The sequence below is a fragment of the Melospiza melodia genome, chromosome 1 (genome assembly GCF_035770615.1).
Source record: "Melospiza melodia melodia isolate bMelMel2 chromosome 1, bMelMel2.pri, whole genome shotgun sequence".
Lineage (NCBI taxonomy): Eukaryota > Metazoa > Chordata > Aves > Passeriformes > Passerellidae > Melospiza > Melospiza melodia.
Genome location: NC_086194.1, coordinates 24,939,508 through 24,963,738, shown reverse-complemented (window position 1 = coordinate 24,963,738; position 24,231 = coordinate 24,939,508). Strand labels below are relative to the sequence as shown.

The 24,231-nt window shown below is 38.1% G+C and overlaps 1 long non-coding RNA gene across 1 annotated transcript in view; it reads right to left on the bottom strand.

Annotated features, from left to right (window-relative positions):
• Positions 1 to 23,618, bottom strand: part of LOC134429440 (uncharacterized) — an 83,796-nt gene extending 60,178 nt beyond the window's left edge. Inside the window, exons 1-3 of the long non-coding RNA XR_010030590.1 lie at positions 23,506 to 23,618; positions 22,816 to 22,878; positions 21,805 to 21,859 (exon numbers count right to left, since the gene is read on the bottom strand). This is a non-coding gene — a long non-coding RNA (uncharacterized LOC134429440). The remainder of the gene's footprint in view (positions 1 to 21,804; positions 21,860 to 22,815; positions 22,879 to 23,505) is intronic.
• Positions 23,619 to 24,231: the final 613 nt, after the last annotated feature.

The window sequence follows — 24,231 nt, the reverse complement described above, 5'->3', positions numbered from 1 at the left end:
CAGTCTCACACAGTGTTCCCCTGGGGAAGCTGGCAGCTCACGGCTTGGAGAGGTGCACTCTGGGTTAAAAACTGTCTGGATGTGCAGACCCAGAGGATGGTGGTGAATGGAGTTACACCTATTTGGTGGTGGATTACTAGTGGGTTTCCCCATGGCTCCCTGGGGCCAGTCCTATTGAATATCTTCATTGATGATCTGGACAAAGGTATTGAGAGCACACTCAGTCAGTTTGCAGACAGCACCAAGCTGGGTGGGAGTGTTGATCTGCTGGAGGGTAGGAGGGATCTACAGAAGGATCTGGATCAATGGGCTGAGGTTCAGCAAGGAAAAGTTGTTTTTGGGTCACAACCACCCCATGGAGCGTGGCAGGCTGGGGCAGAGCATCTGGAAAGTGGCCCTGCAGAAAAGGACCTGGGGGTGCTGGCTGAAAGTGGCTGAACACAAGTCAGCAGCGTGCCCAGATGGTCAAAAAGGCCAAGAAGACCACCTTGGCCTGTGTCAAAAATAGCATGGCCAGCAGGACTAGGGAATTGATCATCCTCTGCAGTCAACTATGGTGATGCTGTACCTTGAGTCCTGGGTCCAGTTTTGGACCTCACTTCAAGAGGGACATTGAGGTGCTGGAGTGTGTCCAGAGAATGGCAATAAAGCTGGTGAAGGATCTACAGAATGAGTCAAATGGGGGCATCAAGGGAGCTGGAGTTTGGTCTGGAGGCTCAGGGAGGACCTTATCACTCTTTACATCTACCTGAAAGGAGGTTGTAGCAGGACACGGGTCAGTCTCTTTTCTCAGGCAACTCTTGATAGGACAAGAGGATATGGCCTGAAGGGAAGGTTCAGATTGGACATCAGGAAGAATTTCTTAATAGAAAGGCTTGTCAAGCATTAAAATGGGCTATCCAGGTAAATGGTGGGGTCACCATCCCTGGAAGAGTTTAAGAGATGACTTCCTACTATGGTTTAGTTGGCATGGTGGTGTTTGATGAAAGATTGAACTCAAAGGTCTTGGAGATCTTTTCCAACCTTAATTATTTTATTCTATTCTGATTAGAGAAAAAAAGAGTCACCAGATGAAATGGTTGGCTTGTGTGATTCTCACACAGATTCTGTCAAAACTGAACTAACAAAATACTAAACTGGTTGAACTGTTCAAAAAACACTGTCTATGGCCTCATTCCTCATGGAAAATGAGAATTTTGTTGTGTTTCCTTCTAGAGGGAAAAAAAATGTTGCATACATGTGTGTCAAATAATTAAAGCATCAGCCTATTTCACCATGGCCAGCACATTGTCAACCTGGCAAAATTTTGCTGCTTGGGCAAAATTTTTCTGACTTCAGAGGACCAGTATAGATCCACAGAACTGATTCTAACAGTTGCTGATTGTCATTGGTATTATTTTTCTCGGCACAGTACTTCACATACATCCTCACTGAATTTCATTTAACTGCTTTTGAGCCATGTCATGTGAATTTTGAGCCTGTTTGCCAAACCTCCTAAGAACTTAGTGCCAGATGAAATCTTTACAAACCATGCATTTCATTCCTCTATCCAAGATGCTGATGAAAATATCAACCAGTTGTGACTCCAGTTGGGACCTTTGTGGGGCCTCACTTGAGGCAGTCTTCTAGATCAACATCAAACTCTACTATAAACTGCTCTCTGTGCATCTGTTTTTATGATTGTTCAATTCAGATCCCTATGCTGCATTGCCAGCAGCTCCTTTTAGGTCCAAATGCATAAAAGTCTGCTACTGACCCCTTTCCAACTGAGTTATTTTGCCTGTAACGAAAGACATTGTTTTGACTGTGTTTATTTCTGACAAACATGTTTAACCTCTTGATTTATCACCTTATTATCCTCTAAGTACTTTTAACTTTACAGTTTCACAGTTCCATTTAATCAGATGACTAGCTGGCAGACAATATTTTGCTCTCAGAGGTTTTCAAGATGGTATCTAATTACAACAAACCGCTGACAGGCTATCACTGTCTGCATGGATTTAAACACAGGGGCCCCCAGGTCATGCTGGAACTAGACCAACACTGCTGAGTAAGCAGCTCTGGAAGTGGCCCCAGTGCAAAGATGAGCAATAACAGAACAATTCTGACCCAGGGCAGCTGCTGCTGATGGGTGCTGCTGCTGTGTCACACAGATGCACCTGGTTTTGGAAACCAGTTCATGGTATCTGCCTCCCTGAGTCCAGCAAGAGCACCAGGGCACAACCCTGGCCATGCAAGGAGTCCATATCAAGAAGCACGCACGAATCAGAAAATGAAAAATACAAAAGAATAGTGTGGTGGCAGAAGCCAGCCAATGCAAGAGCAGTCACAGTAGCTTCTCCTTAGACATGGTCTAAGAGAGAAGAAACAGGCTTGAACAACTGAACACTGCAAAAACTTTGAAACCACTCCCAGCCATTTTTCTAAAGAATGCATTCACAGTTCAGCATGGATTTCAGTACAGCATACATCTTGGAGGAAGACCAATTTGTAGATAAAAGTATTCTCTTGTGGTCAACAAAATTATAGAACCCAGAAGAAACAAGGTATGAAACTAAATTATCCCCAAAAAGCTTTCAAGTCAATCAGTTTCATTAGGTGATGGTAGTACTGATAATTGATTATGCGCCACACCAAATGAAAATATTTGAAAAATATCCTGGTTTTCTGCTGTGGCCTTGAAGTAGTACCTTAGATGTTGTGACACATTTCCCAGCAAAGTTAATAAGGGAATTCCACAGGGCTGACACATTTTTAATGGGGAGCATCTGTCTCTGAATAGAGCTAAGTTCAGTATCCCAGAGAAATGTTACAAAACATCTGCCTTTTTTTCCCTGCAGACAAGGTATCCTTGCTAATATTCTATTCTAATCCTTTGTTTCCCTAAGCTAGAACATGCTTTATGTTTTAAAGAGGATTTTCTGTTTTCCTTGCTGCCAAAGATCTTACATAGCTTTGCAAGTAGGCAACAGGTTAGTAAAGCGATGAATTTTTTAGTTTAGAGTGCACTTAGTAGACACCTAAACTTTCCTTTTGCACTTTTTTTTTTTTTTTTATTTCTGAATGGTATTTGAGTAAAATACCCATATTTTTTGGACATTTTAGTAGACATACACATTTTAAGGATATCTGTAGAATCCATAAAGTATTGATTGTGGTGTCTTGCAGACCTTCCCACTACAATGACAGCCTCAAGAATGGATCTCATGAGAAATGCTCTGTGTCATTAGGTGGCACTGTACAGCAATGCTGGCAGTTTTAAGACTTCCTCAGCTCAAAAGGGACTTTTCAATTATCTAATCTGATTTCCTACATGCTGTACGCTATAGAAATCCAAGCAAGAGTTCATGCCTCACTCCAAAACTCTGTTTCAGTGAATATATATTTTTAGATATAGGTTTTGACCTCAAGAAAAATTAAAACAAACAGTACTGCAAGTCCCTAATTTCTATTTCTGATAACAGAAAACAGTTTGTGTTTCAGATCTTAATCTCTCTGTTAAATAATTTGGAGCTCTCAAACATTACTGAGACAAAATACCTGTTTTAATTCAGAGTAAGCTAAAGGATGTGTGTTCCTAGCGCTGCAGTAAGGCAGACCAGCATTAAATTCAGCATGACATTATAATAAAGTGTCTCCCTATGGAAGCACCAGTCTCAGAAAGGAGTATATGCTTTTTATGGATGCTGATACTCTGATGCCCCTACAATTTCAGCTCCATTTAAACCACTTTTACTTCTGACTGACTTTATAATCCCCAGCTTGTCCTTTCTACTAACAGCCTATTTTCTACTTGCTGCGTAGAAGGTTGGGGCATGTCAATTTTTTAATTTAATTCCCCCAAGTGTGACTGCACACAATTTTCACTAGTCAAATGGCATCAGGCAGTGACTTTGTGCTTTCCACCAAGAACTCTGAAGCTTTATACAGAAGGGCAGATTATGTTATGCTTTTATATATTGTTGTTTTATATCCACAGTTCAGGCCCTGTCTTTACATAACGGCATTACAAGAGCAAGTGTGTGCTAAAATGTCCTCAGTTTTGTCATAAATTCAGATCATTCTGTCCTTACTGCCAGTGCTCAATAAATACTTGTGGAAGCAGGTGAGGAGTGCTGATGGACACTGTTACAGCAGCAGGCTGGAAGAGCTGGTTCCTTTGGTGGCAGATGAAAACCAGCGGGACACCACAGGCTCCAAGGCTCAGTAGCTCAGCCTCAGCCTCATACAGCTGCCTAAGGCAGCCTTGATGTCCAGACCTCAGAAGTGCTTCAGAAAATGGCTTTTGGGTGGAATAATGACCAAAAGCCACCTGATGGTATGAGATAAAAAAAAAAACAAAACTCTGTGAGTTCCTCCCACACACAAGAGAGATTCAGTATGTATTTATAGACAAACAAGACCTATCAGTGACACTGGAAATTGGACTTGGTTGTACACCAATTTTTCTTAAATTGAGATAAGCTGTAAAAGCTGTCAAAATAAATAGTCAGTATTTTACAATAGACATGTTTTTAAAAATAATTTTTAAAGTAGCTTTCAAATAGAAAGATCAAGGTATACCATTCTGGAATGTCAAAAGTGGCATGTATGAAAATATAATTATATTTTCCATTTTGAAGTGCTTTGTGAAGTCTACTACCCAGTCTTAAATTTTTTTCCTGAATATTTTAGAGCCTTCTGGCTGGGTTAATCAGCTTTTATGACCTTCTCATGTACAAAGTGAAGAATTGTCTTTGATTTTCTGTCCAGAAGATATGAGAGGGGTTCCTCCCCCTGGTGATTAGCAAGGGAAATCAAAACACTTTGAGTTACACTTTTCATTTCTTCCTGCGTATTTTCCAGAGCCACAGTCTATTTTTGTATGAAGTCCCTGTGGATATCTGTGAGCTAAACAAATACACATTCAGAGCTTGCTTATTGTCAGTAATGAATTAAAGGTCAATCTTTATATGAAGCCAGTGCTTGTGACTGTCAGAAAAGCATGCTTTTATCATATAATATCAAAAGTAAGAGACGGCAAATAAAAAGGTGTAAAGGTGTTTGTGCTAGGAGAAAACACTCTTTCTGTCACTTGAACTAAAAGTGTGAAACATGTGGGAGCCAAATCAGAGTCTCTGTGTTGTCTCTGTGATACCTGGCTCTGGAAGAGCACCCCAGACAAGTCTGATATTTTCTGGCTGGTTCCACTCACAAAAAGCAAGTGGAACTGGCACGCTGGAGGAAGCAGCTGTTGGCATTCCTCAAGGAATTCAGGCTGAAAGCACAGCAAGAGAAAAATCAAGTCTGGTAAAAAAAAGAGCTTGCCCAAGAATCCTTGGGAGACAGAATCCCATAGTGACCCTGCACATTTATTGTTTTCATCAATGACCCTGACTCCATTAGAAATAAGGGAACAAAACTGGCTGATGACAGAAAATGCAAGATACTGTGAATACAGATGAACATCTGAGCATCTTTCTGCAAGAACTAGATGACTCAGAGTGCAAAAATAATAGAAATTATAAATGTAGCAATGCTGCCTGCAATGTCATGAATTTAAGAGTAAAAATTTTTTGTTCTAAGTGGAAGAAGCTTATTAGCTGAGAACAGCAAACACAAAAAGATCAAATTACATGAGTTTATCAAAAGATACTCAACATTTGTAAATATAATGTCATATGAAGAAAGCACCATGATAATAGGATGTGTCAAGAGAGGAGCTTCTAGCAGAGCCAGGGAAGTGATGGCATGCAAAATTTCAAAAGCAGAAGGTGGAATGGAAAAAAGAGTGTAGAAAATGTAAATATTGAAAAAATGTAAGCTCAACATAATGAAACAAGATCTGCAAGGAATAAATATTGAGACAAAATCCATTGATATAGATGGGGATAGTTATTCCATTGAATTCAGTGGAGGATGGGGAGGTCTCCAGACTCATGGACGAGGCTTCCATATGCCACATATATCATATGGAGAAGAATCCCATGCAATGTGTTTTAATCAAAACCACCTCTTTGTTATTTTAATCCAAAGTCTGCTTAAATCACAATATTCCAATAAGGAATATAGGCTGTTTTTTTTCAGTCTTCCTAATAATCTGACTCAAAAAGTTTATGAAAATGATGTCCTGGAATGCACTATGGTATTTATAATGCCTCATGTTCTTTCTTTCAGGATTTGCAATTTGTCAAGCAATAGCAAACTGTAGAAGGAAAGATCACTGATGTTCTCCCAGCATATTGACTGACCTTTATGTCTACTTTTGCTATTTATATTGGCAGGGAACTATGCAGGACAAAAGTAGGCAGGAACATTCCCAAGTTTTAGGAAAATCCTTTAAAACCTTGTGATTATATTGACGTCACTTCTTACTTTATCTCTTCAATTTAAAATTTACTTGGTAATTTTCTGTTTGTAAATATAGAAGTTGTTTGGTTTTTGAGTAGGTTTTATTTTGCTACATATTGCTGTACTGGTTGAGTAAATAGTTTCTAGGATGAAATAAATAATAATTGCCAGTTTGATTTTCTTGGGCCAGAATAGAGCACAGTACCTTCTTTTAAAACAAAGAGCAATGGAGCAAGATATGAAAGTGTAAAGAATTTCATAATCATTATTGCACATTGTTATGTTCTATTTGCCCTACACAAAGATATAAAGCAGAAAGGAAAAAAACCTAGAAAACCAGAAAGTCACAAAGTTCATTTTCCATTTTTGTGAATTATTATCTATTACAACTTTTAATTAATTTCTAGGTAACTGAAATTATAATAAATTTTATCTAAATAAATTGTGTTTCATTGTAAGGTTTGGTGAGTGTAACTAAGCAGCAATTGTGGCTTCATTAAAGAGAAATGTCAGAGTGAATATCACCATCCCTTTCTGTTGGGCAGGATGAAACAAGAAAGCCTTTTAAATATGACTGCCTAGCAAAAGATTTTGAGAATATAGAAACTATTTGCCAGATTGAAATGAAAGCAACCTTTGAGATACCTTGAATGTAATCCCCCCTGGAGGAAACAATTCCCTCTGCAAGCAGGCAGACCTAAGATTCAGAGCAGGCCTTGCAGCTTGGCAGATAAGGCCCAAAGAATAAGATTTAGGGTTTAACACGTAAACATAGTATGGTAATGTAGTGATTCTTATAGGTTGTGTGGAAATGTCATAAGATATGCATGCTGTAGTAGATTGGTTAATGAGAATCTGCATATTCTCATATGAAGATGATTTATTGTGTTGTAACGGGAGCTTCGCTCTCTTTTTGCTCTCTTTTTGCTCTCTTTTTGCTCTCTCTTTTTGCCCTCCTTTTGCTCACTCTCCGCGCTCTCTTATCTCTCTTCTCCCTTATCTCTTTGCCCGCTCTCTGCTCCTCTTCGCGCCCTTTTCTTTCTTTGTCTCTTTGTCTTCCCTCTGCACTCCTTCACCCCCTCCTTTTACATGCTCTCTGCTCTTAAACTTTTGTCTTTAACTCTCTAACACTTTAGGCCTCTTTTCTCTCGGCCCTGCTCCGAGCTGCGGCTGGCAGCTCGCAACAGGGCCCTTCACCCATGCCCTTTGTAATAAACCGATAGTTTCATGACTTGGCTTCAAAGAGATCTCGTCTCCGTCCATCCCTACCGTGCGTGACCCTCGTCGCCTACACCTTTCTCTTTTTGTTATTTCAATTTTTGCTTTCACTTTTAAGGTGACGATATTTGCTTTGAAAAATGAGTGAGGTGGTACACATCTTTGCTTACTTTCACTTCTTCCACTGCAGATCAAATCTTCATTTCCCTGCGCAATCTGAGCACAGCAGTTGTGAAACTGAGCCCTCCCTGCTCTGCACTGCATTTTATGGCTGTGGATAAACAGGCTCTAAGGGAGAAGAGGAGCCTCCAGAGCCTGGAGTCTGCGAGGAGCGAGTGCCAAAGGCAGACTGGAAAGCAAAGCAAAGGCTGACTGAAATGCTGTGACAAACATCTGGGGCAGTAGGGAGCAATCTGGTAGGCTATAAGGATGAAGGAGGAGGAAAGGAAAAACATAAGGAAATTATACCTCTTTATATCTAGCTTTAAGAAATGTCCTAGTCTTCCCTTACTATAATTTAGCCTTATGTAGAACTACTGTAGATTTAACAGGGATGGACGAAGAAAATGCCTGTACCTAGACACGTGGAAGAGGATGTTATAGAGAGTCAGCTTTAGGCTGTAGCCTGTGTGACAAAAAAACTGAGAAACTGTGAAGTAAAATCTTTTGCACTCAGCAAGCCAATTTGTTTTTATGCCTACAATGTATAAACTTTTAGCTTTGAGATGTGTCTGGGTGGCTGTCATGGGCAGAAGTAGGAGCTTCAGACAATGTTTATGAGAAGCCCTCCAAGATGCAATCTAAACTCCTTCTCTGGCAGGAGTCCAAGTGTGACTGAATTCAGTATTAGACTCAAACTTTTTCAATGTTTTATATTTAAAGGAGTATATAGGATTGCATAGGTGTAATTTGTCCTTTAAACAGCTTCGTTTTCAGGATTAAGGATGACAAACCACATATATCTATATAAAAATAAATTATTTAATATGGTAATGACTAGACTAAAAGATCATAACCAGAATTATTTGCTACACAGCATAAATTGCTATAACTAGTAGCATAGTGCACTCTTTTTGAAGTTATCTTGTTGCAATTAAAAACCCAATTATTAAGTAGAGATTGATGCCCACTACCATGGGAAAATCTCTTTCCCTCAGCCTTGAGGAGAAACCTTGGGGAGCATCCACACTCAAGCAAGGGAAGAATCTCCACACACACTCCCAGAAGGGGTTTATGAGGAGACCCCACCATTAAAGAGTTGGATGGGACTCTTGCAGTATAAAGTGATTGACTGTCACTCATGTGCCTCTGGGCCAGCTGTGTGAGCTCAGCATTTCTAGATGAGTTATCAACAGCATCAGTTGTGGATTCCTGTATCAGGTACTTCACCACTTCTGTCACATCTTCCCCTCACTGTCAGGGTGCCTGACTTTGGAATTGAATCAGGCTGGTTTTAGCATTATTCAGCACCAGAAGCAGCAAGACAACCCTTTCTCCTTTCACCACTGACAGCTTTGCAAATTGAGTGTTGTTTGAGTTGTTCTACCCCAATTCCAAGCAAAGAATACTGCTACAATGGCTTATAGTTTAATTGCTTTAGTTTGCACATTTAATTCAGAAAGAGTGATTCATTGTAAATTTATATCTCTCTAGGTCTGTCAATTTTGTTCTTCCACTTAATGAATACACAGTATTAATATAGCTACAATTTTCAGTGTTCTTAGGAGATTTCAGTAGATTATGTAAGTATTTTTGTGTATGTTTGTTTTTATAAGAAGTTCTGAATCACTGTTTAGATCTAGATGAATAATACACACTTATTGTGATATTTATTATGGTATTTAAACTTCCATTAAACACATGAACATTGAGCTGCAATTTTCTCAAGCATTCACTGTCAAAACCAGTCATGCAGTAGCTGAAATGGGTGTATATATTGTGTGCTTGTATCAGATAGCTAAGATGCTGGTTTGTATATATGCTGCAAGCCATTTAACTTCTACTTTTTTTTTTTTTTTTTTTTTTTTTTCGGATGTATATTTCCAGTATGAATGTTTATGGGTTTGGAGGCTTTAGTTTTCGCATGTATCCAGCCAGACCTCATCAGCTGAGTCCCTAATATTCAGCCTAACAGGTTATATTGGTGATGATGTTGAGAGAGAGAGCATAAAGTAGCCAGAGCACAACAAAAGTTCAGTCCTTGACACACACCAGTGCTCTTGCAGCTCCTCCTTTTACCTCTGCTGCTTTTATCAATGGCCAAGCCACATACTGTGCAAATATTTAGAGGCTTAAGGCCTTCATTTTTTTTCTTTCCTGAATTGTCTAATTTACAGCCCTAGAAATCCAAAAGAATTTCTAAGTTTCAGCACAGTTTTTCACGCCCACATCTGTGTAACACACAGAAACCTGAGTATCTTGTCTCTGCATGTAAAAGTTATGAGCTTGCACATAATGAAGGTAACCCCAAAAGCTATTGTCACCATTAGTAAATATGATCTTGATTAAAAAAACTTACTCTTCTAAATGTCAATGCACATTTTCACTGAAGCTGTACAACTAGAAAGGATTAATTTTTAAATTTAAATTCAAGTTCTTTTTACACAGTGATTTGACTGTGCTAATAAGACAGGTTCATTAGGATTCATGTGCTAAGACTACAGTCTCTTAGAAATTTACAGAATAGTGATTTTGTATGAGACAGGCGATGAAAGAGCTGAAGAGCCTCATTCAGATGCCAAATATATGATTCCAGGACTCAATCCTGCATTTTTCAGCAGTCGTTTGAACAGTGTTTGCCACTTTGAAACAGGTTCTTTCCATCTTGTATCTATAGATCTAGGCAGCTAGAGAAAAGCTCCGTATATGTGAAAAACAAGCACTTAGAATAAGCCTGATTTCAAAGTATACACATTGTATTATCATGATTTTCACCATGTCCCCAGCTTCTCTGTTATCAGAAATATTTTCTAATAACGAGATTAATATGTACAGCCTGGAAATTTTGTTACCTGAATTTAAAAAATCAAACCAAATTCTTTTTTCTGTTGTTTTTGAGATGAAACAGTTAAACTTTACCCAGCATTTTTTGCCATTCTGCTTAAGGTTTCCATTCTTGCTCCAAGATCCCAGGTGAAAATGCAGAAAACTCAGCCCGGCTGTCTTGTATCTGTTTAATTCCCTGTATCTTGTCATGTTGTTATTTAAGGGCCAGGACATTTCCTGGATCACTTAGCATGAGGTTTACAAGGCAGCTACATATCAGAGCAGCCCTCTCTTAGGGCTGCAGCTGAGTTGCTGAGAGATTTCTTTTCATTAGACTATTAAAATAGTACAGCACTGTGATGGCAAGAAATTTCTCAAGCTACCTAATTTGAAATGTACTTTTTCAAATTTCTGTGCTGCTGTTCTGAAACTTAATGTCATTCATATCAGACATCTTGGAGAATTTATTTTATTCTTTGCATTTGCTAAATGATCTTTTTTTTTTCTGTAACTGACATCACAGAAAAACATATCAGTATAGCTAAAAACAGGTATTTTAAATATAGAGGGAAGGCAGAGGTATTTTTCAGGTTAACTAACTACTGTGCTTTTCTGGACTGAGTCCTCATTCACCTTGTATCAACACAGATATACCACAGAAATGCTTTATCATTTGAATCTTCTGTATTCTTCCAAAAATACTACTTTGCTACAGCAAACCCAGAGGAAATGATACAATTCGTGTTGGCTGAACCGAATGCTGAGGAGGTGGGTATTCAGTGATAAAGGAGAATGAAATAAAGACAGCATACAAACACATTTGCAGGTGATATTGTAAGAACTGACTGAATGAGAGGGATTGGATTAGCAGGGAGAGTAAAGGACAGCAAACTTCTCAACATGTGAAAAGATTAAAAATTATTGTTCTTTAACAAAGCCGTTTTACAGCATCCAATTATATTACCAGAGAAGTGAACCCACAGGTGACATGGTGACCTGGTCATGACAAGGAGATGTGGAATGGAAAGTTATTTATTTTCTTCATGGAAGCTATAATATGTTGTGGCTCCATGAGGAGTATGTGAGAAAAGGCAAAATTCAAGGAGAAACTAATGTTCATTCACTTTAGCTTTAAATTTAGAAGCTAGAAATACTAGAAAAAATAGGAGAAATGGAACAGCAGAAAGCTATGGAATGCAAAGGAATTGTCATTCCACAAATGCAAAACTAAATTAAAAGTCTTCATTTTTATTCCAAGCTCATACAGTGTGACAAATGGGGAAGGATCTGGCCACCCCTGGGACTGTAGTTCCCCGTGAGTTCAGTGTGGCTTATTGCAGCCACCGTATATGTCCTTGAACCCAGGTTCACATTTTGGCAAAGTCTGTATCAGGCAGAGATAATTTACCAGATTCATGCTACAGATGTGACATCTGCCATCTTGGGCACTTTTTGATTGTTGGACATCATATTGGAGTTATTTAAGCAGTTTCCCTAAGGAGTTTTTCAGTTCTTTATACAGTGCCTGCTAAAAAGACCTGTTGGTTACATCTTTGGCTGATTCTTGTTGAATATTCACTTTCTGTCTGCAGTAAAAGTTTGCCTGCCTGTTGCACTGAACTTCATGGCATCCCCTAAATAAGCTGTCAGCTTGACTACTACAAGCACTAAAATCAACCTAGCTATGTATGTCACTCAAATATGACATCATTCCCTGCAGTATTTAAGATGTCTCATTTAGAAGCAGATTAGGTACCTCTACACTGTTATGCCACACAGACAATTTGTCAGTACTAATGAAGCTATGGGAAGTGTCAATATTATCTTTTAAACACAGGTACATCTAATATTTGTCTTTTTAAGGGTGACAAGAGACCACAGTTTTGTCATTAAATGCAGAGATAGGAAGGTAGTTGTTTTGTCATTCAGGATAATTATTGTGTTACTCTCTGCTGCTCCATAGAAGCAGGTTGGCTGCACAATCACTGCACCATGGTGATAGCTGGTTGCATGTGGTAGGCTGGAATCATGGAAGCAGTAAGCTTTTGATAATGTAAATGAGAACTGCAGTCAGCTTCTTTAAAATTGAAATTAATTACAGCTGTGATAATTTTTGCAGAAGATGGCAAATCTGTAGTCAAATTTTTGTTGCAGAAATAGATATGCTCCACTGACATTTCATAGAACCATAAAAAAGTTTAGGTTGAAAGGTACCTTTAAATATCATCTAGCCCAACACCCTTGCAATGTGCTGGGTCACCTTCAACTAAATCTGTTTGATCAGAGCTGCATCCAACATGACTTTGAATGTTTTCAAGGATGAAACACCCCCTCTCAGGGAAACCCATTCCAGTGTTTCACTAACAGAATTGTAAAAAATATTTCTTTATATCTAGTCTAACTCTATTCCTTTTTAGCTTAAAATCATTACTCCTTGTCTTCTTGCTACAGGCTCTGCTAAAATATTTGTCCCTACTTCTCTATAAACCCCCTTTAAGGTCACCCTGCAGCTTTTCATTCTCCAGGCTGAACAACCCCAACCTTATCAGCCTTTCCTCATAGAAGAGGCAATTCATCCTTCTTTTCATCTTTGTGACCCTCCTTTGGACTTGCTCCAGCAGGTCCATGTCCTTTCCGTGCTCGGACCCCAGGGCTGGGTGCAGCCCTGCAGGTGGGCAGTGCGGAGCGGAGGAGCAGAATCCTCTTCCTTGACCTGCTGGCCATGAATCCTCTGATTCTGACCAGGATGTGGCTGGCTTTCTGGGCTGTCAGCACATCTATATGTCCAGCTATAATCTGGCTTTTAATATAGGTTCTAATAATAGCTCTTAATAATAGCTGTTAATTTACCTTAAGGTTTTTCAATTCTAGAATAAGTTTTGTGGTATAAGACAGATACAAGCACAAAACCCCAGGCAGGACACTGTGACTCCTCTGCCTGTGACACACACTCTGGTACAAAAGAGTACTTTGAAGTGGAGCCTCTTCCAAAGGAACACACCAAGCAGTGCTGACTTGGACAAACATGCTCCAGTTCTTGTAGTTTCTGAAAGAACTGGCTTGGAACCTGATGTGAAGAGGGTTTGGGTTTGTGTCATTTAGAAGTCAATTCTTTTCATTAAAAGGAATTTCTTATTCAGACAATGTATAAAAATTTATAATAAATAATTTAAAAGGTTTTCAGAGGTTTTCCTGCCATCAAATGTTCAGAAATGTGCATAATTATAACTGTGTATAATATCATCAGAAATTCCTTTCAGGATCTCAGGTTCATTTCAGGCTAGAAAAGGTCCCTAGGTCTTAACTTTTATATGAGACTATTTTCAACAAAAACATTTCCAGGAATGATTTCTTCACAGCAGCTTTTTGACCTGCAGTTTCATTCCTTCTGGTATCTGACCTTCTGCTGTCTATCTCCTAAAAATCCTCAAACTAAACCCTTCAAACTGATTGCTAAGCCCTGGTAATCAGAGATGGCATATGACAAATTTAATTATGTTGCAGTATTACTAGCACAATTTTCTGTAAGAGGGATTGTACATAGTGGAACACACAAAAGAAGAATGCTAAGCAAAATGAGATAAGTATTTGATTGTTCAGCACAGCTAATAATTAATCTACCCTTGCTGAAATTAATAGAATTGCTGCTGCAGACTAACAGATGTGAAGAGTCTGTCCTGATCTAAATAAAAGGGGGTAAAACTCAGGCCTGAGAGGGCCCGAGACTCTCACAGATGCTTTTCTGTCTATGCTGCTGATAACACAAACCCTCTCTTATTACACTGACATGCTCTGCTTGTTTTTCTTTTCAGAATAAAGGAGATTAAGAAATGTATAAATGATTGCATTAAGGGGAAAAGAGTAAAAACAGGTGGTAGAAGAATAATTGGTATCAGTGACTGACTTTGTAAAGCTGACTTTACAGGCATACAAGTGTGTTGACACAGCCTGATCTTCACAATGGCAAGGACTTTTTTTAGCAACAGCTTTACTTCTACCTTCACTGCATTGTCTCTTGTCATTATTTTGCAACTATACATCAAATAAAATCCAGCAGTGTTAGTACTTTATTTTGATGTTACTTATACCTGAAGTCACTGCTGTTTCCAGTCCCGTTAAAAAAGAATGGCTGCTCCCTTTCTGTCCTTGTGCTACAGCCACAGGTTTAATCGACAGCAGAGCTCCCAGCCCAAATTCATCTGCCCCTGCTGGAGAGGCAGCTGGTCCCACTGCTCTCTGCAGGATTGGCCACATCACTGTGCTGACAACAGGCCTGGAGCTGCAAGCCTGCTGTCCCCAACAGCCAGGACAAGGTACATGTGCAAATGGATTTATTTTACCTCATATCTGAACATCATAGATGTCATCTCCAAGAGCAACCTGTGATGCAGTAAGAAAGAGAAGTGAGGTTCTTAATTCAAGGGGTTTTGCAAAATGAATTTGAAGGGAGCACTAAATCCAAGCTCATGGTGAGGTATGTACCTGTATTGATTAATGTGCAGCTACTGATCCTTCCAAAACCTGGCATTTATCTAGGCATTCAGCAAAGAACTCCTCTGGCAGAGGAAGCTATTACTCTTTGTATCTCTCAGGACAGTATCAGCACTTCTATAATCACATTTGCACTCATTGTTTCGGAAGAAATTAACTATTTATTCTTGAAAAGGAGAAATATGTTTGGGCACGTCCAGTGAAAATTGAAGTTTTATCATCTGTTCCAGTGCAGTGAGGCTGCCTTCAGGCACCAGTGACACATGACCAGTAAATACACAGTGAACATGCTGATAAGAGTATCTGCCATGGTCAGGTATGCAGAAGCTGAAGAGAGACTACAGACCATATTTACTTCTGTTTTATTTTACTGCAGAGGGTTAAAAGCCTGAATCTTAATATTCTGTAGTATCTTTTTTAAAATTAGAGAAATATTTTGTTGAGCTTGCTGCCCAATTTTGATCAGAAGAGGGAGAGAACTCAATGATAATTAAGTGACTACAAAATTTATAAAAGGGAGCAGACAAAAGGACCTTGTGTGAATATTTGGAAATTCACTCCACCATCTTTTGGGTGTTATTTTGCTGGCCACTCTCCTGTGACTGCAGCACCCTGTGCTCTACAGAAGGATGCCACAGGAGCATGGGGCATAGCCAAGGGCTTCTGACCAATGCTCCCATCAGATCTTTCATCAAGGAACAAGCCATGGCCAGGTTTCATTAGGCTTATTGTACTCAGGAAACCAATTTTTTCCAGACACAATTCTTCTAAATTCAGAGCTCTGGGAGCAAGAAAGAGCTCTGAATGGGCTTTGACCTAAGGGTGCCATGATGGGATAAAGTTTCCCATAGCAGCTGGATATTCCTTTGCCTTCACTACCCCTTGGATATCCTTGGGACGACCTCAAAATGTGTCTTATCTGACATAGCTATGCTATTTATCACAGAAGTTCCCTTTCCTAATGACTGCTTTCCATTGCCCTGTAGATAACTTCTTACTTTGGTAGTATGGTTTCCTTATTAACCAGATTCTACTACTTTCCATAGTCTTGGAACCTCTGGTAAACCAATCTTGCAAATGATGGACCACTGTACAGTTTATAAAACCCTTCTATTAAAATATATTTAAATATGAAGAGCAAGAAAGATATTTGTAAATATTTTTCCCCTTTGAGTGAAAATAAAATTTTTTTTTTATTATTGCATCTGTGAAAAGACAGCCCTTCCTAAAAGCAGGAAAATCTCCATGGTTATGTTATAGTGAGAGAGCACTGTGTAATTTTTTAACATAGATACATATTTTGAGTTATTATCCTCTCTTTTGTTCTTATTTTCCCCTTTCTCCCACCACTCCCCCATAATTTTAATATCTTAATTGCTTGGATATTTCTGTCATTGAGTGAATAAGGAAGCATAGCTTGCCAAGAATCACAGATAGAAAATTAATGACATTCTTTGTAGTTAATAGAATTTCAGTATTTCCAGAATACCTGATGTTTTAGTGACCTCAAAATTTATTGCATTCATGGAAATAGCTGCGATCTCTTCAGAATACCTGCAATGGATATAAAAGCTTAATGATGTTCATAAATCTGCATAAAAACAAGGAAGAAAAATTTGATTACTATGTTTCTTTTATTTTAAAGGGTTTCAAGTAGTACTAGAATTATCCTGTCATACTTTTTCTTTCTGGTTGTTTCAAAGCAAAAAAAGTTGATTTATTAAGGAATAAAGTCTTTCTATGGAAAGACAGATACCAGTTGCTACTATTTGAATATTCAGAGTATTCATCTTTGCATAACGAACAGAGGAGATTATAAGAAACTGGCTGGGGAGATAATATATCTCTTCTTCACACCCTGGTTTTGAGAGGAGGAAGCTTTTCTAGAGATACTGATTTAGCTTAGTGGTACATGAAAAAAATGAAATTAAAACAACGTAATAACAAGATCAAGAAATTCTATAAGGTATGGTTATCAATTGTAACTTCTAAACAACATAAAAATTACAGAAAATAAGAGCTTGACAAAACACTTTAAACCTTTGAATATTACCATATTTTTTGTGGTAATTGATTTTGGTCTGAAATCTCTCGTATTTATGAATGACTAATGAACCATATTGCCCTTGCAGCATAATGAATGCTACTTGGTGTTATCTCACTAGGATAAAGGACTGATGGGCTTCTTTGGTGTCTCTTTATACAGATACAGCCTAATTGTTCTGTCTCACCTACTGAAACATTTTTGGGTCTGTTTCATTCTGACATTCTGAGAACCTCAAAGGAAACTGAGGAGAAATGAAAAATGAAGCTGAGAAGAGAAGCAGAATTCTTGACAACAGGAATTCCCCGCAGAGAACTCAAGGCAGAGTCTGCTGCCCCACCAGTTGCTTCAGAGATTACTTGATAGACACAAAAATTACAAAACTCATTTGAAGTTTGGCTGTAGTCAGCCACCCACAGATAACATGAGGTACCAAAGCCAGCTGAAAACAAGCCCAAAATTGAGTATGTAGGTACATTTTTTACATGACCTTTTAATACATTATATGTCTTTGTATGAAAAATAGCCTCACTTCTTTAATTTTAACTAATAGCCAAGAAAAGCATATATTTTAACAGTGGGGTATAAATGATTATTAGCTGTGGATATTTTACACAATAATTTTAGTCCTTTTTCCATTGATAGATAAATCTAGATTTTTCTCAATGTGTAACAAATCTCTGAATGGTATATTCAGATGATTTAATCATTTGGGAGACTGTTGAACCTCACCCATCTCCTATATCTATGTGCATGGCACAGTTTTTCCTCTGATACAACTATTAACTCTAATAAGCTGGAGTATAGCAATTATCTAAATGGAATATGGAAGATTTTCTACTGTCTGTTTATGACTTATCAAATGAAAATCTGAATTTCATCAGATTTCTGAGATAGGCTTCATTTTAAAAATCTGAATGGTCATGCACAGTTATGCTTACATCATGTTGTTCCTATGGATCCTTCAGAAGCAGACTGATCTTAGAGCAAGACTATCACATCATCAAATATTTTTCTCTTCTGTCTAATCTGGTCTAGACCAGAACAAGAAAAAATCAAGGACTCAAGGAGAAATTAACATGGCTCCATGCTAAGGAATCAGAATGCTCTATATATGTGATGTAAAGAGCTTCCCTAAGGATGAAGGAAGTTTCCAGAAGATAATCTGAGAATTCTATGAGACACTTTATGTGTGCTTTTCACCAGGTTTTTGGGAACTGTTGTACAATTAGCCTTTTTTTTTAATCACAGAATTTGTCACCCATTCCTAGAATTTGTGCGCTGACAAAAGACAAAAAAAGATGGTAGACAATGAATCATTGAATCATCATACAGAGGTAAAGATTAGTGATGACAACCTACACAAATGGCACTACTAACCTTCTGTAATGAGAGGCTGATGAATGATAACGTAATAGGAAAAATAAACTTGTTGGTTGATTTATTCCTTTCAGTAAGGTAACACCTATAAGCTATAAAACTGTGACCCCACTGTGTTCAGCACATAGTAAAGACTATCATCTCTGGTCCAGAATACCTTGTATCAGTGGTATCTCATAAGATCTTTCATTTTTTTCTTCAGCAGTCATGCTGAAACTGTTCAGCAGCAGGTATCAGGTACCAAAAATGCTCTAGGTATTACCTATTGTATTACCTCTAATCTATGTAAATTACTTATAATACCTATTATAGGTATGAGTAACACCTAAAATCCTCACTATATCAGTAATTTGCCATTGAAAGGCAAAATAATGGATGTGCAAAATACATGTACATCCTTATGTATTATTCTCATGTAACACCCCTTCTGAAAGCTGTCATGCAGGGAACTGCAGAATTGTGGACTAAGATGGACATTTGAAATTGAGCTCCGAAGAGACAATAAAAACACATAAGCTCTGATTCTATGACACTTGTTAGGGAGAAAAAAACCCAAAACCCCAAACACCAAAAGTCAAGCAGAGGACTGTGTTAATGAGGAACAGTCATTAATTAAAAGGTAAACACCGATCCTCAGAGTCTCACCCAAGTGACTGGCTCAGCTTGTTCAGAACAGAAGCCTCTCAGCCCCGAAGGAGACAAACAGAAAAGGGATTGGAAGCCATAAAATTAACTCTTCTGAAGCACTAAGGACCAGCTTCTATCTCTTTGAGGAACAATCTGACATTCAGTATTCTTGTAGTAAGAAGTTACTGACCTGCAACCCTTAACTACTGTGCCTGAAGCTCTCCATGGGACACTGAGGAAACAAGAAGCAGACAGGGGAGCTGCAGCCGCTGCCAGAGCACAAAGGGGAGCTAAGCTTAAAATGAGATGACAGAAAAAAATAAAGCCAGGAGCACATGCCTTCAGAATGGAAAGACTTCCTGGAAAAGCTGAAATAGAAAATCCACTTGGGCATTGACAGTGCTGCTTCAAATTGTGAAAGTTGAGCTGTTCACAAGAGACACTTCACTCGTTTGAGTAATGCAGTGTGAAATGTAACATCACTAATTCTCATCACATGGGCTCCAGCATAAAGAAAACTGCCTGATGGAGAAATTGCATAATTTTCAATATAAGGTTTAATAATTCAAGTGAAAGGAATTATCTAGAAGGACACTATTTTATTTCTTTTCCTCACAATTAAAAAGGAACAGGTGTAGGAGCAGTCAGGAAAACACCCATCTGCTACAATTGGGAAAATCCCCATCTAGAGTTATGTACTATCAGTTTAGAAGGTGAGGCTGTTTTCAAGTCACTCAAGACAAAAGGCATATCTCAGGCAATCAAGAGAATACTAGGTGATAACGTATTAAAAAATTTCCAGTAGAAGATGAAAGCAACAAGAAGGAAAACACAAGGAAAAAATACTCAATGTGTTGGCAAGTGGAATATTGCAAAAATTAGAAATGAATGTGGATTTATTTGAGAAAAGTGTACTATTCAAGCTAGGATACATAAGACTTTTTTCTCAAGGGAAACAGAGGTATAAAAAGCAGACCAATATCAGGGATAACAGAGATGGAAGTAAGTGCAAGAGAAAACCATTGGTTCTTCCCAAGTTACTCAGTTACCAGAAGTGACCATGATGGGAAGAGTTAGACCTTCAAGATAGAGGATGTACTTGTCTTGGATTGCAATATAATAAGCCCAATCTGTGACAGAGACAAATTGTGCTCTGGGAATTTGCAAAAAGAAATCAAAATACATTAAATTTTGAATATAACACATTAGGAACCAAAAGCCATTTATCAATGTAATAAAAAACTTGCATCCAGATTTCCCAGGCCCTTCATGACTTCCAACTCTCTGATTAAACTGAAAAGTTTTCATCTGCAACTTCTGCCTTCAAAGTAGAGTTTACAGAACTCAGTGTGTGGTTCTCCAGGAGTCATAGAGTGAAAGGTTGGTAATCTGAGGGCACGGAGTACTTGCTTCCCTATTTACTTTGTTTTTTAATTCAAGACTTTGTAATAAGTCTACCAACATTTTTTCCTGAACAGAGTTTTTTTCTTCACACCAAGAACTGGGCCTTAAAGCAGAAATTCTGAAAATATGTCCTGCTTTTGACTGAAGAATACCTTAAATGTACTGTTAATAATAACCCATAATATGTACTCTCTAAATATAAGAATATACTAATGTGATAAAGTATGGCATGTACTTCTCACAACTTATTTCTAGAAGGAATAGTCTCTTTTTGGTGTCCTGAAGCTTTTTTTTTTTAAGAGCTGTCATCTATATATCCTTTAAGTCCCTTGGTGTAAGGTAACAATGGTGGCATTGTCTTCCCATTCTTCCTTAATCCTTACAGGGTTTTTCGCTTTTGTAAAAATTTTAGCCTCTAATAAACTAAAATATTATTACTTCTACCTTCCCTATATATTTTTATGCATTCATTCCAGTATGTATGCAGTACCTAAATTAATCTACATAAGGTGTTTGTCTTTTCAGTCTGTTCTCAGAGGTAAAAACTTTTTCCTTCTCAACTAATTATTCATCTATTTATTTTGATAGAGAAGGGAATAAAAACTCTGTAATTCTGTCCTGGTTTTAGCTAGGATAAAGTTACTTTCTTCTCAGTAGCTGTTACAGTGATGTAACAGTTTTGGATTTAGAGGGAGAATGGTGTTGAAAGCACAGTGATGTTTTGGTTTTTTGCTGTTGTGTTTATCATAAATCAAGGACTTTTTTTTGGTGTGTGTGTCCCATGCTCTGCCAGTGAGGAGGTGTGCAAAAGAAACTGGGAGGGAGCGTAGCTGGGACAGGTGACCCAAACTGATATTCCACAGCATAGAAAGTCATGCCCAGTGTATAAACTGGGGAGAGTTGCCTGGAAGGGCAGCTAATCTGGGTTTGGAAAGGGGTGTCTGGCATCTGTCAGTGGGTGGTGAGGGAATTCATTGTGCATCACTTGTTTCTTTTTCCTTTTTCATTCTCATTATTATAAAAATTTACAATTGTTACCATATTTTAATTATTGAACTCTATGTTGTGCTTAATTTCCATCTGGGCTTAAATCCCAACAAATGGCCATAAGTTGCCTGGGAACACCATTCAATCTTAAACAAGAACAAATCTTTCAGAAATTTTTCCATGTGTAATAGAGGTGCTATTATTGCAAGGAGTTAATGCTGATTAGTCCTATGACTAATGTTACATGGAAAGTTACAGCGCTCTGCTGTGACCTTCTTATAAAACAGAGCTTTAAATTGACACAGCAAGAGTGGCAGACAACTTAAAGACCATCATACCTCTCATTATGTTCTGTTCCAAGTTTTCTTAATTGTCTGATCAAATACCCAACACCTGCATAACAAGGAAAAATTGTCATCTCAATGAAAAGTAAATGGAATAGCAGTTCTTATCAGATACAGGTGGAGTAAAAGTACTCATAACAATACATCAAGGACACTACACAAGGCTGTGTAATAAAATAAGCCATCCATAGGCTGCAAAGTAAAATAAAACTGAATTAAATAGTAATTGGCACGTGACAAAGCTGCCCAAGATGTCTTAGGGAAAGTGGAAGAGAGTATTTCAGAGCTTAAATATTTCAGTCAAGAGCACAGAAATACACTTGTAGTATACATTTGACAGTTGTCAGAGCCTTCATTCTTGGTCCAGTGAATCTCCTGACACCCTGTTGACGTGCTCAGGCCATGATCTGTGGGTATGCCTCAGAAGGCTGGCAGAGTGCTCTTTGTGTGCAGCTCACTGGTCCCACAGCACACACCAGGGAGATCTCCCTCATCACACCTCCCACAGCAGGGTGGGCTATTTTGCTAATATCCTGTCCTTTAGATATCAGTCTTTTCAGGCATAATCTTTCAGAATGACAGAGGACACCAGCCAGAGGCAGGGCAGTTGGCTATTTCAATGTCTCATTAATTAGAGCTTTACCTTGGCAATGAGGGTGGGCCTAATTGTACTTGGTGGCAAAAATGAGGCAGTAATTCATTGGACTACATTAACCTGAGCCCAAAAGACATCAGGAAGGGAGTAGAGAGTCCAATTTCCCCACTCGAGTGTCAGGCTCAACTTTTCTCATCTCATCGTAGGTGCTAGAAGAGTGTACCTAATTGACTATAAACTGAGCTTAGCATGATTGGCTTAGATGGAACGTGTTATATCTGAATGAAGCAAGATGAACGCCACTCCTCGTTTCAGAGCTCAAGAAATTTGGTGGCTGATCTGTGCTTAACACAATAGTGTTTGCTTTAAACCCATGTGCCTTCCCCTTCTCCACAGCCATGCACACTTACATTATTTGTTGAGTGGGCATCCTCAGCTCCATCTGAGTTCTCATAAACATCCAAATTTTCTCTCTGGGAGGTATTCAAAATACTCTTATTACTTTTCATAATAAAAAAAAAATGAAGACAAAGACCGGATGGAAATTCTGATCTCAGTGTCTCAAGAAGCAGAGAAAACCCTTGAATGGTTCTAACAGCTGTTAAAAATGTTAAAATCAAAATGGACAAGGAGGTACTTTCAGCTGTAAGAACAAACCCGTGACTACTATGCAGTTCTGCACATTGAAAATATCAAAGACCCAACAGCCTGAAAAAAGAGATGTCTTCCAAACATCTGAGCTGAATAAACTTTTATTCAAAGAATTCCTGCTGAAGAATGTCAGTGAATAATGTGCAATTTACCTTGTTACATTGTATAGGGTTTTTTTGCATAAACTGACATTTAAGATGACTGTGAATGTCATTCTGGCAATCTCCTGTTCTGTCCTCTAATGTATCTTGCTCTTCAATAGTCCAAATATTTTAAAGTTAATTTTACATTTAATCATCAGTCTAATGTTAATATATTCCGGTAGCAATGCTGCAGTCATTATTGCAAAGTATATTTTAAAAAGAAAACCTATTTCCTAAATACATAATGATCTACCACCTTTTAAATGATTTATATTACTAGTCAGGCTTATGATTTGTTTTACTCACCATGCTTTGCTTCCACTGCAACTTCTCAAGCGGTTGCCAGAGTTTTATGAAAAGCTAAAACAAAAGTGTGTTCCAAATCCCTACTGGTGAAGGCTTTCTAACATTTTGTGCCTTGTAACTCTCAAAGCAGAAAGTTCTGGCAGTGTTTCTTTTTCCATGTCTATTTTTTTGAGAATTGCACTGTGATTTTGTCTTACAGTACAAACAGTATGAAGAGGTTAGGAATTCTTTTGTACATTACAAACTCACTCCACACGCCAGTTTTCATCCTGATCCAATTAAGTTACTGCTTAAAATTCAGCATATTTTTAAGCGTTATTGCTATACTGGGATGAATTTGACTATTGCCTCTGTACACCTGTGTAATACTTCTCACACTTTTTAAGCCTTTTCAATTATTTTTTTTAATCTTCTCTCAGATAAAAGACAGTGAAAGTTTTCTCATAATGCCATAAAAATCTTTTCTTTAAAGACAGTGAGAAAGAAGATTCAGTCACAAACATCTAAATTAAAAATTAATTAAAGAAACTATGTTTCTTGCTTTAAAGATTTCTTTTAGGCAAATTTTTTACTTTTCAAAAGTAGAATTTATTTCCAAGTTCTGACTTCAGCTCAGCCATTTAGCATGCAATTATTCATTAATTGCCTTATCACTTGAGCACTAGGTTATGCTTCCTTAGCTAGTTTTAAAAGCGGCAATTCTCAAAGTCATAATTCTTTCATATT